A 17,576-nucleotide genomic window follows, 5' to 3' on the forward strand; every position below is an offset into this window, starting at 1 on the left:
CTGACCTCTCTGTTGTGCCTAGGTAGGGCTGCGACGTGTTGATCTTCCGAGGCCGGGCATGACCCAGGAAAGTGTGTCCGGCCAAATGGGATCGAGCGTGTTGGGAAATGTGGTGCACCCCTGCAGGGAAGTTAATCTATTCGAATAGCCGTGATCTTCGGTAACAAGACGACTTGGAGTTGTACCTTGACCTTATGACAACTAGAACCGGATACTTAATAAAACACACCCTTCCAAGTGCCAAATACAACCGGTGATCGCTCTCTCACAGGGCGACGAGGGGAGGATCATCGGTTAGGATTATGCTACACGATGCTACTTGGTGAACTTACCATCTACTCTCTTCTCCTATTGCAAGTTGGAGGTTACCAGAAGCATAGTCTTCGATAGGACTAGCTATCCCCCTCTTATTCCGGCATTCTGCAGTTCGGTCACATATGATACCCTTATTCCATTTGATACCAATGCATACATATGTAGTGTAGCTCCTTGCTTGCGAGTACTTTGGATGAGTACTCACGGTTGCTTTGCTCCCCCTTTTCCCCCTTCCTATACCCGATTGTTGCGACCAAACGTTGGAGCCCAGGAGTCAGACGCCACCGTCGATGATGACTACTACTACTCGGGAGGTGCCTACTACTACGTGCAGCCCGTTGACGACGACCAGGAGTAGTTTAGGAGGATCCCAGGCAGGAGGCCTGCGCCTCTTTCGATTTGTATCCCAGTTTGTGCTAGCCTTCTTAAGGCAAACTTGTTTAACTTATGTCTGTACTCAGATATTGTTGCTTCCGCTGCCTCATCTATGATCGAGCTCTTATATTCGAGCCCTCGAGGCCCCTGGCTTATAATATGATGCTTGTATGACTTATTTTATTTGTAGAGTTGTGTTGTGATATCTTCCCATGAGTCCCTGATCTTGATCGTACATGTTTGCGTGTATGATTAGTGTACGATTGAATCGGGGTCGTCACAGACAAGCACGATCGGAAGTAGCCATCAGCGACATGAACAAGATGTGAAGAGCTTGACGACTTTGAAGATTCATTTACCTTTAGAAGACCAAGCCGCTGTTATATACCTACGTTAGATGCGACGATTGTGAGCTGTCATTTGTATAATGTTTTTTCAGACAGCCACAAATAAAATATATCTCTTCAAAACTATTGTTTGCATTGTGTGTATCCCTGTCTATCTCTCTTATCTCACCCCAAAACCCATGGACCCAATACAGGATGAATGGAGATGAGCTTGTATTTTCTGGACCGATGAGTCAGTTGGAGACAGACCGATGGATTCATGATACGTCTCCAACGTATCTATAATTTTTGATTGCTCCATGCTATATTATCTACTGTTTTGGGAAATATTGAGCTTTATTATCCACTTTTATATTACTTTTGGGACTAACCTATTAACCGGAGGCCCAGCCCAGATTTGTTGTTTTATGCCTATTTCAGTGTTTTGAAGAAAAGGAATATCAGACGGAGTCAAAACGGAACGAAATCAACTGGAGAAGTTATTTTTGGAAGGAAACATACCTGATGGACTTGGACCCCACGTCAAGGAAGGAACGAGGTGCTCACGAGGGTGGGGGGCGCCCCCCCTAGGGTGCGCCCCCTGTCTCGTGGGGCCCTCGTGGCTCCCCTGACGTACCTCCTGCACCCATATATACCTACGTGACCTAAAACTTCCAGAACGCACAATAGATCGGGAGTTCCGCCGCCAGAAGCCCCTGTAGCCACCGAAAACCAATCTAGACCCGTTCCGGCACCCTGCCGGAGGGGGCAATCCTTCTCCGGTGGCCATCTTCATCATCTCCATGCTCTCCATGATGAGGAGGGAGTAGTACTCCCTTGGGGCTGAGGGTATGTACCAGTAGCTATGTGTTTGATCTCTCTCTCTCTTGTGTTCTTGATTTGGCATGATCTTGATGTATCGCGAGCTTTGCTATTATAGTTGGATCTTATGTTTCTCCTCCCCCTCTTCTCTCTTGGAATGAATTGAGTTTCCCCTTTGAAGTAATCTTATCGGATTGAGTCTTTAAAGACTTGAGAACACTTGATGTATGTCTTGTCGTGGATATCTGTGGTGAAAATGGGATACCACGTGCCACTTAATGTATGTCTTGGTGATCAACTTGCAGGTTTCGTGACATTGGGAACCTATGCATAGGGGTTGGCACACGTTTTCGTCGTGATTCTCCGGTAGAAACTTTGGGGCACTCTTCGAGGTCCTTTGTGTTGGTTGAATAGATGAATCTGAGATTGTGTGATGCATATCGTATAATCATACCCACGGATACTTGAGGTGACATTAGGGTTTTGGTGATTTGTGTCTTAAGGTGTTATTCTAGTACGAACTCTAGGGCTGTTTGTGACACTTATAGGAATAGCCCAACGGATTGATTGGAAAGAATAACTTTGAGGTGGTTTCATACCCTACCATAATCTCTTCGTTTGTTCTCCGATATTGGTGACTTTGGAGTGACTCTTTGTTGCATGTTGAGGGATAGTTATGTGATCCAATTATGATATTATTGTTGAGGGAATTTACACTAGCAAAAGTATGAACCCTAGGCCTTGTTGACCATCATTGCAATACCGTTTACGCTCACTTTTATCACTTGCTACCTTGCTGTTTTTATTATTTCAGATTACAAAAACTATTATCTACTATCCATATTGCACTTGTATCACCATCTCTTCGCCGGACTAGTGCACCTATACAATTTACCATTGTATTGGGTGTGTTGGGGACACAAGAGACTCTTTGTTATTTGGTTGCAGGGTTGCTTGAGAGAGACCATCTTCATCCTACGCCTCCTACGGATTGATAAACCTTAGTTCATCCACTTGAGGGAAATTTGCTACTGTCCTACAAACCTGTGCACTTGCAGGCCCAACAACGTCTACAAGAAGAAGGTTGTGTAGTAGACATCAAGCTCTTTTCTGGCGCCGTTGTCGGGGAGGTGAGTGCTTGAAGGTATATCTTTAGATCTTGCAATCGAGTCTTTTAGTTTCTTGTTTTAAAACTAGTTTAGTTTATAAAAGAAAACTATAACAAAATGGAATTGAGTTTGTCTCATACGCTTCACCTTTTTAATATCTTTCGTGAGTATGATGGAAAGGATAATTGTGCTCAAGTGCTAGAAGAAGAAATCTATAAAATGTTTGGCACTAAATATTTGAATGATGAGCATGATTGCAATGTTTTTAGTATGAATTCCTTGAATATCCATGATGCTAATGATATGCAAAGCCACAAGCTTGGGGAAGCTATGTTTGATGAAGATGATATTTTTTGTCCCCCAAGTTTTGATGAGCAAATTTATTATGATGAAAGCATGCCTCCTATCTATGATGATTATTGTGATGACACATATGCTTTAAAGAATAATAATAACAATGAACCTTGTCATCTTGATCTTAATTTTCAATCACATGATAGTTATTTTGTTGAGTTTGCTCCCACTATTATTCATGAGAAGAATTTTGCTTATGTGGAGAGTAGTAAATTTTCTATGCTTGTAGTTCATGAAAAGAATGCTTTAAGTGCTGGTTATATTGTTGAATTCATTCATGATGCTACTGAAAATTATTATGAGGGAGGAACATATGCTTGTAGGAATTGCAATAATATCAAGTTTCCTCTCTATGTGCTTAAAGTTTTGAAGTTATGCTTGTATTGCCCTCCTATACTAGTTGATTATTGTTCCCACAAGTTGTTTTCTCACAAAATCCCATGCATAGGAAGTGGGTTAGACTTAAATGTGCTAGTAATATTCTTCATTATGCTCTCTTTATGTTTCAATTCTTATCCTTTATATGAGCATCATTGAAATCTTCATGCCTAGGGGGGGGGGGGGCGTTAAACGATAGCGCTTGTTGGGAGGAAACCCAATTTTATTTTTGTTCCTTGCCTTTTGTTCCTGTTTAGTAATAAATAATTCATCTAGCCTCTGTTTAGATGTGGTTTTATGCTTTTAATTAGTGTTTGTTCCAAGTAGAACCTTTGGGAAGACTTGGGGAGAGTCTTGTTGATCATACTGTAAAAAAACAGAAACTTTAGCGCTCACGAGAACTGCTGTCGTTTTTATTTGAAGAGTGATATTTAGTTAATTATTTTTGAATATGATTAATAGATAAATTACTCAGGTCCAGCAATTTATTTGAGAATTTTATGAGTTCCAGAAGTATACGTTTGATCCAGATTACTACAGACTGTTCTGTTTTTCACAGATTCTGTTTTTCGTGTGTTGTTTACTTATTTTGATGAATCTATGGCTAGTAAAATAGTTTATAAACCATAGAGAAGTTGGAATACAGTAGGTTTAACACCAATATAAATAAAGAATGAGTTTATTACAGTACCTTGAAGTGGTGATTTATTTTCTTATACTAACGGAGCTTACGAGTTTTCTGTTAAGTTTTGTGTTGTGAAGTTTTCAAGTTTTGGGTAAAGGTTCGATGTACTATGGAATAAGGAGTGGAAAGAGCCTAAGATTGGGGATGCCCAAGGCACCCCAAGGTAATATTCAAGGATAGCCAAGAGCCTAAGCTTGGGGATGCCCCGGAAGGCATCCCCTCTTTCGTCTTCATTCATCGGTAACTTTACTTGGAGCTATATTTTTATTCACCACATGATATGTGTTTTGCTTGGAGCATCAATTTATTTTGTTAGGATTTGCTTTCTGTTTTTTATAACAATGTTTTTCATCTTTTATTTCAATAAAAGTGGCATTGATAGCCTTTACTATGCCTATGTTACAAGTATACATGTTGCTGTTTGAAAACAAAAGGTTTACCGCTGTTGCAATAATTCCCTAGAAAAGTAAGAATGTGATAAAATGTCGAAACCTTTTGCATATGAAGCTCTGATAAATTTACTACAGTGGGAATTTTCTTTAATAATTTTTGGAGCTAGGGAAGTATGGATGTTGCAGCATTCTTTACACACTATCCTGTTTAGGCAGATTGCTGTTATGTTTGCATTGTTTGCATATGGTTGCTTCTTTAATGATTCTATTTGAGGATAGGAATATTAAATATGCATAGGAATTTAGTATTCAATGTTGAATAATAATTTTAGGGATTTGCTACAGTAGAGTATGATAAGGTTTTGGCAATGGTTTATACTAACTTGTCTCACGAGTCCTTATTGAGTTTTGTGTGGATGAAGCTTTTGAGATTTAGGGAGACCGTCATATGAGAGGAATTAAGGAGACACAAAAGCTCAAGGTTGGGGATGCCCAAGGCATCCCAAGATAATATTTCAAGAAGTCTCAAGCATCTAAGCTTGGGGATGCCCCGGTTGGCATCCCACCTTTCTTCTTCAACAACTATCGGTTAGTTTTGGTTGATCCTAAGTTTTTGCTTCTTCACATGATGTTTGCCATTCTTAGAATGTATTTTTATTTTTATTTGCTTTCTGTTTGAATAAAATACCAAGATCCGAAACTATTAAATGTTAGAGAGTCTTCACATAGTTGCATAATTATTCGACTACTCATTGATCTTCACTTATATCTTTCGGAGTAGTTTGTCGTTTGCTCTAGTGCTTCACTTATACCTTTTAGAACATGGTGGTAGTTTTATTTTGAAGAAATAGATGAACTCTCATGCTTCACTTATATTATTTCTAGAGTCTTAAATAGCATGGTAATTTGCTTAAAATCCTAATATAATAGGTATTCAAGAATAATAAAATTCTCTTATGAGTGTGTTGAATACTATGAGAAGTTTGATACTTGATAATTGTTTTGAGATATGGAGATGGTGATATTAGAGTCATGCTAGTTGAGTAGTTGTGAATTTGAGAGATACTTGTGTTGAAGTTTGTGATTCCCGTAGCATGCACGTATGGTGAACCGTTATGTGACGAAGTCGGAGCATGATTTATTTATTGATTGTCTTCCTTATGAGTGGCGGTCGGGGACGAGCGATGGTCTTTTCCTACCAATCTATCCCCCTAGGAGAATGCGCGTAATACTTTCCTTTTATAACTTCTAGATTTTTGCAATAAGTATATGAGTTCTTTATGACTAATGTTGAGTCCATGGATTATACGCACTCTCACCCTTCCACCATTGCTAGCCTCTCTAGTACCGCGCAACTTTCGCCGGTACCATAAACCCACCATATACCTTCCTCAAAACAGCCACCATACCTACCTATTATGGCATTTCCATAGCCATTCCGAGATATATTTCCATGCAACTTTCCACCATTCCGTTTATTATGACATGCTTCATCATTGTCATATTGCTTAGCATGATCATGTAGTTGACATCGTATTTGTGGCAAAGCCACCATTCATAATTCTTTCATACTTGTCACTCTTGATTCATTGCATATCCCGATACACCGCCGGAGGCATCCATATAGAGTCATACTTTGTTTTAGAATCGAGTTATAATCATTGAGTTGTAAATAAATAAAAGTGTGATGATCATCATTCAATAGAGCATTGTCCCCCAAAAAAAGTCCAAATAAAAAAAGATAAAGGTCATAAAAAAAGGCCAAATAAAAAAAAGAAAATAAAAAGGGACAATGCTACTATCCTTTTACCACACTTGTGCTTCAAAGTAGCACCATGATCTTCATGATAGAGAGTCTCCTATGTTGTCACTTTCATATACTAGTGGGAATCTTTCATTATAGAACTTGGCTTGTATATTCCAATGATGGGCTTCCTCAAAATGCCCTAGGTCTTCGTGAGCAAGCGAGTTGGATGCACACCCACTAGTTTCTTTTGTTGAGCTTTCATATACTTATAGCTCTAGTGCATCCGTTGCATGGCAATCCCTACTCACTCACATTGATATCTATTGATGGGCATCTCCATAGCCCGTTGATACGCCTAGTCGATGTGAGACTATCTTCTCCCTTTTTGTCTTCTCCACAACCACAATTCTATTCCACCTATAGTGCTATGTCCATGGCTCACGCTCATGTATTGCGTGAAGATTGAAAAAGTTTGAGAACATCAAAAGTATGAAACAATTGCTTGGCTTGTCATCGGGGTTGTGCATGATTTAAATATGTTGTGTGGTGAAGATGGAGCATAGCCAGACTATATGATTTTGTAGGGATAACTTTCTTTGGCCATGTTATTTTGAAGAGACATAATTTCTTAGTTAGTATGCTTGAAGTATTATTATTTTTATGTCAATATGAACTTTTGTCTTGAATCTTTCGGATCTGAATATTCATATCACAAGTAAGAAGAATTACATTGAAATTATGCCAACTAGCATTCCACATCAAAAATTATCTTTTTTATCATTTACCTACTCGAGGACGAGCACGAATTAAGCTTGGGGATGCTTGATACGTCTCCAACGTATCTATAATTTTTTATTGCTCCATGCTATATTATCTACTGTTTTGGGCAATATTGGGCTTTATTATCCAATTTTATATTACTTTTGGGACTAACCTATTAACCGGAGGCCCAGCCCAGATTTGATGTTTTATGCCTATTTCAGTATTTTGAAGAAAAGGAATATCAGACGGAGTCGAAACGGAACGAAATCAACTGGAGAAGTTATTTTTGGAATGAAACACACTTGATGGACTTGGACCCCACGTCAAGGAAGGAACGAGGTGCTCACGAGGGTGGGGGCGCCCCCCCCTAGGGCGCGCCCCCTGTCTCGTGGGGCCCTCGTGGCTCCCCTGACGTACCTACTGCACCCATATATACCTACGTGACCTAAAACATCCAGAACGCACAATAGATCGGGAGTTCGTCCGCCAAAAGCCTCCGTAGCCACCGAAAACCAATCTAGACCCGTTCCGGCACCCTGTCGGAGGGGGCAATCCTTCTCCGGTGGCCATCTTCATCATCCTGGTGCTCTCCATGACGAGGAGGGAGTAGTTCTCCCTCGGGGCTGAGGTATGTACCAGTAGCTATGTGTTTGATCTCTCTCTCTCTCGTGTTCTTGATTTGGTACGATCTTGATGTATCGCGAGCTTTGCTATTATAGTTGGATCTTATGTTTCTCCTCCCCCTCTTCTCTCTTGTAATGAATTGAGTTTCCCCTTTGAAGTAATCTTATCAGATTGAGTCTTTAAAGACTTGAGAACACTTGATGTATGTCTTGCCGTGGATATCTGTGGTGACAATGGGATACCATGTGCCACTTGATGTATGTCTTGGTGATCAACTTGCGGGTTTCGTGACATTGGGAACCTATGCATAGGGGTTGGCACACGTTTTCATCGTGATTCTTCGGTAGAAACTTTGGGGCACTCTTTGAGGTCCTTTGTGTTGGTTGAATAGATGAATCTGAGATTTTGTGATGCATATTGTATAATCATACCCACGGATACTTGAGGTGACATTGGAGTATCTAGGTGACATTAGGGTTTTGGTTGATTTGTGTCTTAAGGTGTTATTCTAGTACGAACTCTAGGGCTGTTTGTGACACTTATAGGAATATCCCAACGGATTGATTGGAAAGAATAACTTTGAGGTGGTTTCATACCCTACCATAATCTCTTCGTTCGTTCTCCGCTATTGGTGACTTTGGAGTGACTCTTTGTTGCATGTTGAGGGATAGTTATGTGATCCAATTATGATATTATTATTGAGGGAACTTACACTAACGAAAGTATGAACCCTAGGCCTTGTTTACCATCATTGCAATACCGTTTACGCTCACTTTTATCACTTGCTACCTTGCTGTTTTTATTATTTCAGATTACAAAAACTATTATCTACTATCCATATTGCACTTGTATCACCATCTCTTCACCGAACTAGTGCACCTATACAATTTACCATTGTATTGGGTGTGTTGGGGACACAAGAGACTCTTCGTTATTTGGTTGCAGGGTTGCTTGAGAGAGACCATCTTCATCCTACGCCTCCTACGGATTGATAAACCTTAGGTCATCCACTTGAGGGAAATTTGCTACTGTCCTACAAACCTGTGCACTTGCAGGCCCAACAACGTCTATAAGAAGAAGGTTGTGTAGTAGACATCAAGCTCTTTTCTGGCGCCGTTGCCGGGGAGGTGAGTGCTTAAAGGTATATCTTTAGATCTTGCAATCGAGTCTTTTAGTTTCTTGTTTTATCACTAGTTTAGTTTATAAAAGAAAACTATAAAAAATGGAATTGAGTTTGTCCCAAACCCTAACCTTTTTCTTGCTAGCCTCTCCGAATCTCGAAGACGAGATTCATTTTAAGGGTGGTAGGTTTGTAACATCCCAAAATTCTAAATTTTGGAATGTTATATAAATAGATAGATTGATTGTTTGTTTGATTGTTGTGTGATTGATTGATTTGAAAGTTAAATGAGAGGGAATAAAAGGACTTTCCCAAACTTTCACCTTTTTGCATTTTGATCTCCGTGAATTTAAATTCTTTTCAAATACAAAACCCTCGAGAGAAGATGATATGACTTCTTCCATTTAATTAAATGAAAAGGGGTTTTTGAAAAGATTTGAATTTTATTTAGAAATATTTCAAATTCAGAAATTTTAAGCAACTCAATGATTTTCATGAGAGAAGATAAAATGACTTCTTCAAAATATATGAAATACGAGTTGGAAGTTTAAAAGGATCAAATTTAAAGTCCGTTTGAAATTATTTTCAATTTGGAGTTATTTGGGTTTTATTCGAATTATTTTTCTCCAAAAATAAAATAAATGGAAAATAGGGTAAAATGATTCCCTACATCAGAAAATTGGAGACAAATAATTTTGAAATCATTTCGGTATTTCTAAAATGATTTTTATTGGGTTTTATTGTAGAAGTAGCACTGTTTGAATTATTTGATTTTTTGTGCATTTTATTTGGCACTAGAGAAATGTTCATGTTGTAGAAAATATTTTTGTGAAATTTTTTATATATAATATGCCTATGTAAAAATTTATTTTATTATCGTTATCCAATTTTCTTTTTTTTGTTTCTATATAAAAAAATCTACGCGTGCGCCTGGAACTAATCACCGCCCACATGCGTAGCATAGCAGCTGGCCGGCCCATTTTTCTTTTGTTTTCTTTTGTCTTTTTTATTTTATTTTTGTTAATGTTCAGTTTTTTTTGAACGAATTTCAGAAAAAATATACTTCGGAAAAAAAAATGCAGCCCGTGTACGGCGCGTGGCCGGCCGAGGCCTTTAGGTGCGTTAGCCTTTTTCTTTTCTGTTTCGTATATTTTCGTCTACGTTTAGTTCTACATTGCCTAGCCTTTGACCCTTAAACCTCTTTTTCACCTATAAATGTAGACCCGTAGAGCCTTCAAAAATCATCCGATTCGGGTTAAATCAATATTTTGGTTTGACTAGATTCATTTAAGAAAAATATTTTTCTCCTCTCCGGCACGACTTGTGAAAGTTGTCTCCTCTCTCGGAAGTTGTCTTTTCTCTACCTTATAAAGGTATCTTTCTTAATTTTTTACACTTTAATAGTTTATTATTTCTAGACTAATACGATAGAATAATTAGATTATCAATTAGTCTATGTATTTATACATTAGACCTAGATTTTTTTGCTGTAGCTATTTTTCTTCCATAAAACAGCTTGGCCCTGATTTTTCAAATAGCCATAACTTTGCACTCGTTTATCCAAATTAGATGAAACCAGCGCCTATAGCTTCGTCTTGTTTTCATCTATCCGGTGAACCTGTCACATCAACTTTTTGAATTTTTCAAATTTTGAATTTTGTTCAGATTCATATTCAAACTTTTTTTGAACATAACTTGTGTTTCGTAACTCCGATTTAGTTGATTCTTTTTGCAAATCGAAGCTCTTGACCTAAACTTTCTGATAAGGCCAAATCCACATAATTTTGGTACTGTTAGAATTGTTTTATGTTGCAAGAATTATTTGCTTGGTTTTGATGTTTTCCGAACCGTCTTCTTCGTTCTTCCCGATCTTCTGAGTGATTGCTTATGCGTGGTTACTATTGCTTGCTCACGATAGATTGAACGGAGTGTGACGAGTAGAGCTATCAAGAGTTATGAGTGCAAATCATCTTCATCAACAGTACAAGGCAAGTTCATACTTTGATCATATCCCTTTCATACCCAGTTTTTATGCATTAGTTTCACCCTCAAACATTGCATGGTTAGGATTTGATAACATGTGGGTATTGGGAAGTAGTTGATGAGGTAGGAACCTATTATCCTGCATTCAAACCTTGGGAGTTACTTCTATGTTATGCTTATACTGCTACGTTATGCTCGTAGACGTGGATTGGTTGAGTGTATTCATGACAGATGTGAGAGTTATCATTAATGGTTAACTTAAGGTGGCTACTTTAATACACATCTGGGTGGATTGGATGGGGCACCTTGGAGCACCCAGTGGTTTGCCCGGGCACCTGGAGAACCCAGTGCTTGCCCAAGGGGATCCCGGAGGACCCGTGTGATCACCCTATGGATTGCCACCCAGACTCAAAGGGATCATAAGATTATTTCATGCTAGAAACTTCCGTGTGCAGCCACAAGCTATTATGAGCTCTAGCATAGTTGAGTAAGTTGCGTGAAGCTCTTGAAGAGGTGGATCAGCAGGTAGAGGGATGTAGGTTGGTATGGTCTTCCCGGAGTAAGGAGTTAATACTTCTAAAAGACTGTGTCTCGGTCATCCGTTTCTCAAACACCATGTAGTGCGAGAAATCCAACGGAGGAGATCGAGTCTTGTGGGGAAAAGTGCACAAACCTCTACAGAGTGTATAAACTAATAATGGTTAGCCATGTCCCTGGTTATGGACATCTTAAGTATCTGGTTCTTGGATTATCATATTGATCTCATCATGTTACTTAAATAATGTGTTGGGTTATTGATGTTAATTTGGGATTGAGTTGGAGGAACCTTCTCAATATTTTCAACCAACTTCGTAGTTAAATAAATTATATTCCTTTGCAGTAGGGAAAAATTGGCTTTTCGCAAAAACTTTATAACCATAGAGCTTTTCCACCAGCCAAATATGCATGTAGTGATAGTTATTATTCATCATTATCCTATGGTGTGAATTTGCCAGTACATTCAATGTACTGACCCTTTGTGGCTGCAACGTCTCATGTTGCAGGATTCTTATGACGAGTAAGTGATACGTTAGGGTTATGATTTCTACACTCAACTTTGTCATTGGTGTTGATGGGAATCCACAACCTTGTTGTTACTTCCGCTATTTTGGATTGAGGTAATAGTATTTATGTTACTTTATACATGTGATTTACCTCTGTTATAAATCCTCGAGTACTATGTGTGTCAGCATACCGATCCAGGGATGACACTTAAGCACAGAGACTTGACCGTCTGAGGTTGGGTCACCACACCGGCCCTCTCTATGGTGCGCCCTAGGGGAGTCCTACTCCCACCGGGAGTAGGATTCACCCTTCCATGTAGTAGGAGTAGGAGAGAAGGAAGGGGAGGAGAGGAGAAAGGAAAGGGGGGCCGGCCCCCTCCCAATTCGGATTGGGCTAGGGGGGCGCGCCTCCCACCTTTTCCTTCCCTATTCTCCTTTCCACTAAGGCCCAATAAGGCCCATATACTCCCTGGGGGGGTTCCGGTAACCTCCCGGTACTCCGGAAAATGCCCGAACTCATCCGGAACCATTCTGATGTCCAAACATAGGCTTCCAGTATATCGATCTTTATGTCTCGACCATTTCGGGACTCCTCGTCATGTCCGTGATCAAATCCGGGACTCCGAACTACCTTCGGTACATCAAAACACATAAACTCGCAATACCAACCGTCACCGAACGTTAAGCGTGCGGACCCTACAGGTTCGAGAACTATGTAGATATCACCAAGACATGTCTCCGGTCAATAACCAATAGCGGAACCTGGATGCTCATATTGGCTCCTACATATTCTACGAAGATCTTTATCGGTCAAACCGCATAACGGTATACGTTGTTCCCTTTGTCATCGGTATGTTACTTGCCCGAGATTCGATCGTCAGTATCCCAATACCTAGTTCAATCTCGTTACCGGCAAGTCTCTTTACTCGTTCTGTAATGCTACATCCCGTAACTAACTCATTAGCTACATTGCTTGCAAGGCTTATAGTGATGTACATTACCGAGAGGGCCCAGAGATACCTCTCCGACAATCAGAGTGACAAATCCTAATATTGATCCATGCCAACTCAACAAACACCATCGGAGATCGACACTTGTAGAGCACCTTTGTGATCACCCAGTTACGTTGTGACGTTTGGTAGCACACAAAGTGTTTCTCCGGTATTCAGGAGTTGCATGATCTCATAGTCATAGGAACATGTATAGTTATGGAGAAAGCAATAGCAACAAACTAAACGACCATCATGCTAAGCTAATGGATGGGTCAAGTCAATCACATCATTCTCTAATGATGTGATCCCGTTAATCAAATGATAACTCGTGTCTATGGTTAGGAAACATAGCCATCATTGATTCAACGAGCTAGTCAAGTAGAGGCAAACTAGTGACACTTTGTTTGTCTATGTATTCACACATGTACTAAGTTTCCGGTTAATAAAATTCTAGCATGAATAATAAACATTTATCATGATATAAGGAAATATAAATAACAACTTTATTATTGCCTCTAGGGCATATTTCCTTCAGTCTCCCACTTGCACTAGAGTCAATAATCTAGATTACATTGTAATGATTCTAACACCCATGGAGTCTTGGTGTTGATCATGTTTTGCTCGTGAGAGAGGCTTAGTCAACGGGTCTGCAACATTCAGATCCGTATGTATCTTGCAAATCTCTATATCTCCCTCCTTGACTTGATCACGGATGGAATTGAAGCGTCTCTTGATGTGCTTGGTTCTCTTGTGAAATCTAGATTCCTTTGCCAAGGCAATTGCACCAGTATTGTCACAAAAGATTTTCATTGGACCCGATGCACTAGGTATGACACCTAGATCGGATATTAACTCCTTCATCCAGACTCCTTCATTTGCTGCTTCTGAAGCAGCTATGTATTCCGCTTCACACGTAGATCCCACCACGATGCTCTGCTTGGAACTGCACCAACTGACAGCTCCACCATTTAATAAAAACATGTATCCGGTTTGTGACTTAGAGTCATCCGGATTAGTGTCAAAGCTTGCATCGACATAACCGTTTACGATGATCTCTTTGTCACCTCCATATACGAGAAACATATCCTTAGTCCTTTTCAGGTATTTCAGGATGTTCTTGACCGATGTCCAGTGATCCACTCATGGATTACTTTGGTACCTCCCTGCTAAACTTTTAGCAAGGCACACATCAAGTCTGGTACACATCATTGCATACATGATAGAGCCTATGGCTGAAGCATATGGAACACCTTTCATTTTCTCTCTATCTTCTGCAGTGGTCGGGTAATACAGGCAATAACCCTTTCTTTGCCTGATCCATTTTGAACTTCTTCAAAACTTTATCAAGGTATGTGCTTTGTGAAAGTCCAATCAAGCATCTTGATCTATCTCTATAGATCTTGATGCCCAATATATAAGCAGCTTCACCGAGGTATTTCATTGAAAAATTCGTATTCAAGTATCCTTTTATGCTATTCAGAAATTCAGTATCATTTCCGATCAAGAATATGTCATCTACATATAATATTAGAAATGCTACGGAGCTCCCACTCACTTTCCTGTAAATACAGGCTTCTCCAAAGGTCTATAAAACCATATGCTTTGATCACACTATCAAAGCGTATATTCCAACTCCGAGAGGCTTGCACCAGTCCATAAATGGATCGCTGGAGCTCGCACACTTTGTTAGCACCTTTTGGATTGACAAAACCTTTTGGTTGCATCATATACAACTCTTCTTTAAGGTATCCATTAAGGAATGCAGTTTTGACATCCATTTGACAAATTTCATAATCATAAAATGCGGCAATTGCTAACATGATTCGGGTGGACTTAAGCATAGCTGCGGGTGAGAAGGTCTCATCATATTCAACTCCTTGAACTTCTCGAAAACCTTTCACAACAAGTCGAGCTTTGTAGACAGTAACATTACTGTCGGCGTCAGTCTTCTTCTTGAAGATCCATTTATTCTCTATGGCCTACTAATCATCGGGCAAGTCAACCAAAGTCCACACTTTGTTCTCATACATGGATCCCATCTCAGATTTCATGGCTTCAAGCCATTTTGCGGAATCTAGGCTCATCATCGCTTCCTCGTAGTTTGTAGGTTCGTCATGGTCAAGTAACATGACTTCCAGAACAGGATTACTGTACCACTCTGGTGTGGATCTTATTCTGGTTGACCTACGAAGCTCGGTAGTAACTTGATCAGAAGTTTCATGATCATCATCATTAGCTTCCTCACTTACTGGTGTAGGAATCACTGGAACTGATTTCAGTGATGAACTACTTTCCAATAAGGGAGAATGTACAATTACCTCATCAAGTTCTACTTTCCTCCCACTCACTTCTTTCGAGAGAAACTCCTTCTCTAGAAAGGATCCATTCTTAGCAACGAATAACTTGCCTTCGGATCTGTGATAGAAGGTGTACCCAACAGTCTCCTTTGGGTATCCTATGAAGACACATTTCTCCGATTTGGGTTCGAGCTTATCAGGTTGAAGCTTTTTCACATAAGCATCGCAGCCCCAAACTTTAAGAAACGACAACTTGGGTTTCTTGCCAAACCACAGTTCATAAGGTGTCGTCTCGACGGATTTAGATGGTACCCTATTTAACGTGAATGCTGCTATCTCTAAAGCGTAACCCCAAAACGATAGTGGTAAATCAGTGAGAGACATCATAGATCGCACCATATCTAGTAAAGTACGATTACGACGTTCGAACACACCATTACACTGTGGTGTTCCAGGTGACGCGAGCTGCGAAACTATTCCGCATTGTTTCAAATGGAGTCCAAACTCATAACTCAAATATTCGCCTCCATGATCAGATCGTAGAACTTGATTTTCTTCTTACGATGATTTTCCACTTCACTCTGAAATTCTTTGAACTTTTCAAATGTTTCAGACTTATGTTTCATTAAGTAGATATACCCATATCTGCTCAAATCATCTGTGAAGGTGAGAAAATAACGATATCCCCCGCGAGCTTCAATGTTCATTGGACCACATACATCAGTATGAATGATTTCCAATAACTCTGTTGCTCGCTCCATTGTTCCGGAGAATGGAGTTTTAGTCATCTTGCCCATGAGGCATGGTTCGCAAGTACCAAGTGATTCCAGAAGTCCATCAGAATGGAGTTTCTTCATGCGCTTTACAACAATATGACCTAAACGATAGTGCCACAAATAAGTTGCACTATCATTATCAACTCTGCATCTTTTGGCTTCAATACTATGAACATGTGTATCACTACTATCAAGATTTAGTAAAAATAGACCACTCATCAGGGGTGCATGTGTTGGGGACCGTTGCAGGAATTAAAAAATTTCCTACGTGTCACCAAGATCAATCTAGGAGATGCTAGCAATGAGAGAGAGGGAGTGCATCTTCATACCCTTGAAAATTGCTAAACGGAAGCGTTACAAGAACGTGGATGAAGGAGTCGTACTCGCAACGATTCAGATAGCGGTTGGTTCCGATCTAAGCGCCGAACAACGGCACCTCCGTTTTCAACACACGTACTGCCCGGGGATGTCTCCTCCTTCTTGATCCAGCAAGGGGAGAGGAGAAGTTGAGGAAGAGCTCCGGCAGCACTACGGCGTGGTGGTGGAGCTTGCGGTTCTCCAGCAGGGCTTCGCCAAGCACTACTACGAAGGAGGAGCTGTTGGGAAGGGAGAGGGTTGCGCCAGGGGAAGGGTGCGACAGCCCTCCCACCTCCCCTCTATTTATAGGGGGAAGGGAGAGGGGGGCTGGCCCCCTCTAGATGGATCTAGAGGGGGGCGGCGGCCAAGGGGGTTGGCTTGCCCCCCAAGCCAAGGGGGGCGCCCCCTTTAGGGTTTCCCCCAAACCCTAGGCGCATGGGCCCTAAGGGGGTTTGGCGCCCAGCCCACTTAGGGGCTGGTTCCCCTAGATATTCAGCACATAGGGCCCTCCGGGGCAGGTGGACCCTCCCGGTGGACCCCCGGAACCCCTTCGGTGGTCCCGATACAATACTGATAAACCCCCGAACACTTCCGGCAACCAAATAAGGACTTCCCATATATAAATCTTTATCTCCGGAACTCCTTGTGACGTCCGGGATCTCATCCGGGACTCTGAACAACATTCGGTAACCACATACTAATTCCCATAACAACTCTAGCGTCACCGAACCTTAAGTGTGTAGACCCTACGGGTTCGGGGACCATGTAGACATGAACGAGACATCTCTCCGACCAATAACCAACACCGGGATCTAGATACCCATGTTGGCTCCCACATCTTCCACAATGATCTCATCGAATGAACCACGATGTCGAGGATTCAATCAATCCCGTATTCAATTCCCTTTGTCAATCGGTACGTTACTTGCCTGAGATTCGATCGTCGGTATCCCAATACCTCGTTCAATCTCGTTACCGGCAAGTCACTATACTCGTTCCGTAATGCATGATCCCGTGACTAACTGCTTAGACACATTGAGCTCATTATGATGATGCATTACCAAGTGGGCCCAGAGATACCTCTCCGTCATACGGAGTGACAAATCCCAGTCTCGATTC

Source organism: Triticum urartu, chromosome 1A (assembly GCF_056163025.1).
Source record: "Triticum urartu cultivar PI428250 chromosome 1A, HENAU_Tu73, whole genome shotgun sequence".
Lineage (NCBI taxonomy): Eukaryota > Viridiplantae > Streptophyta > Magnoliopsida > Poales > Poaceae > Triticum > Triticum urartu.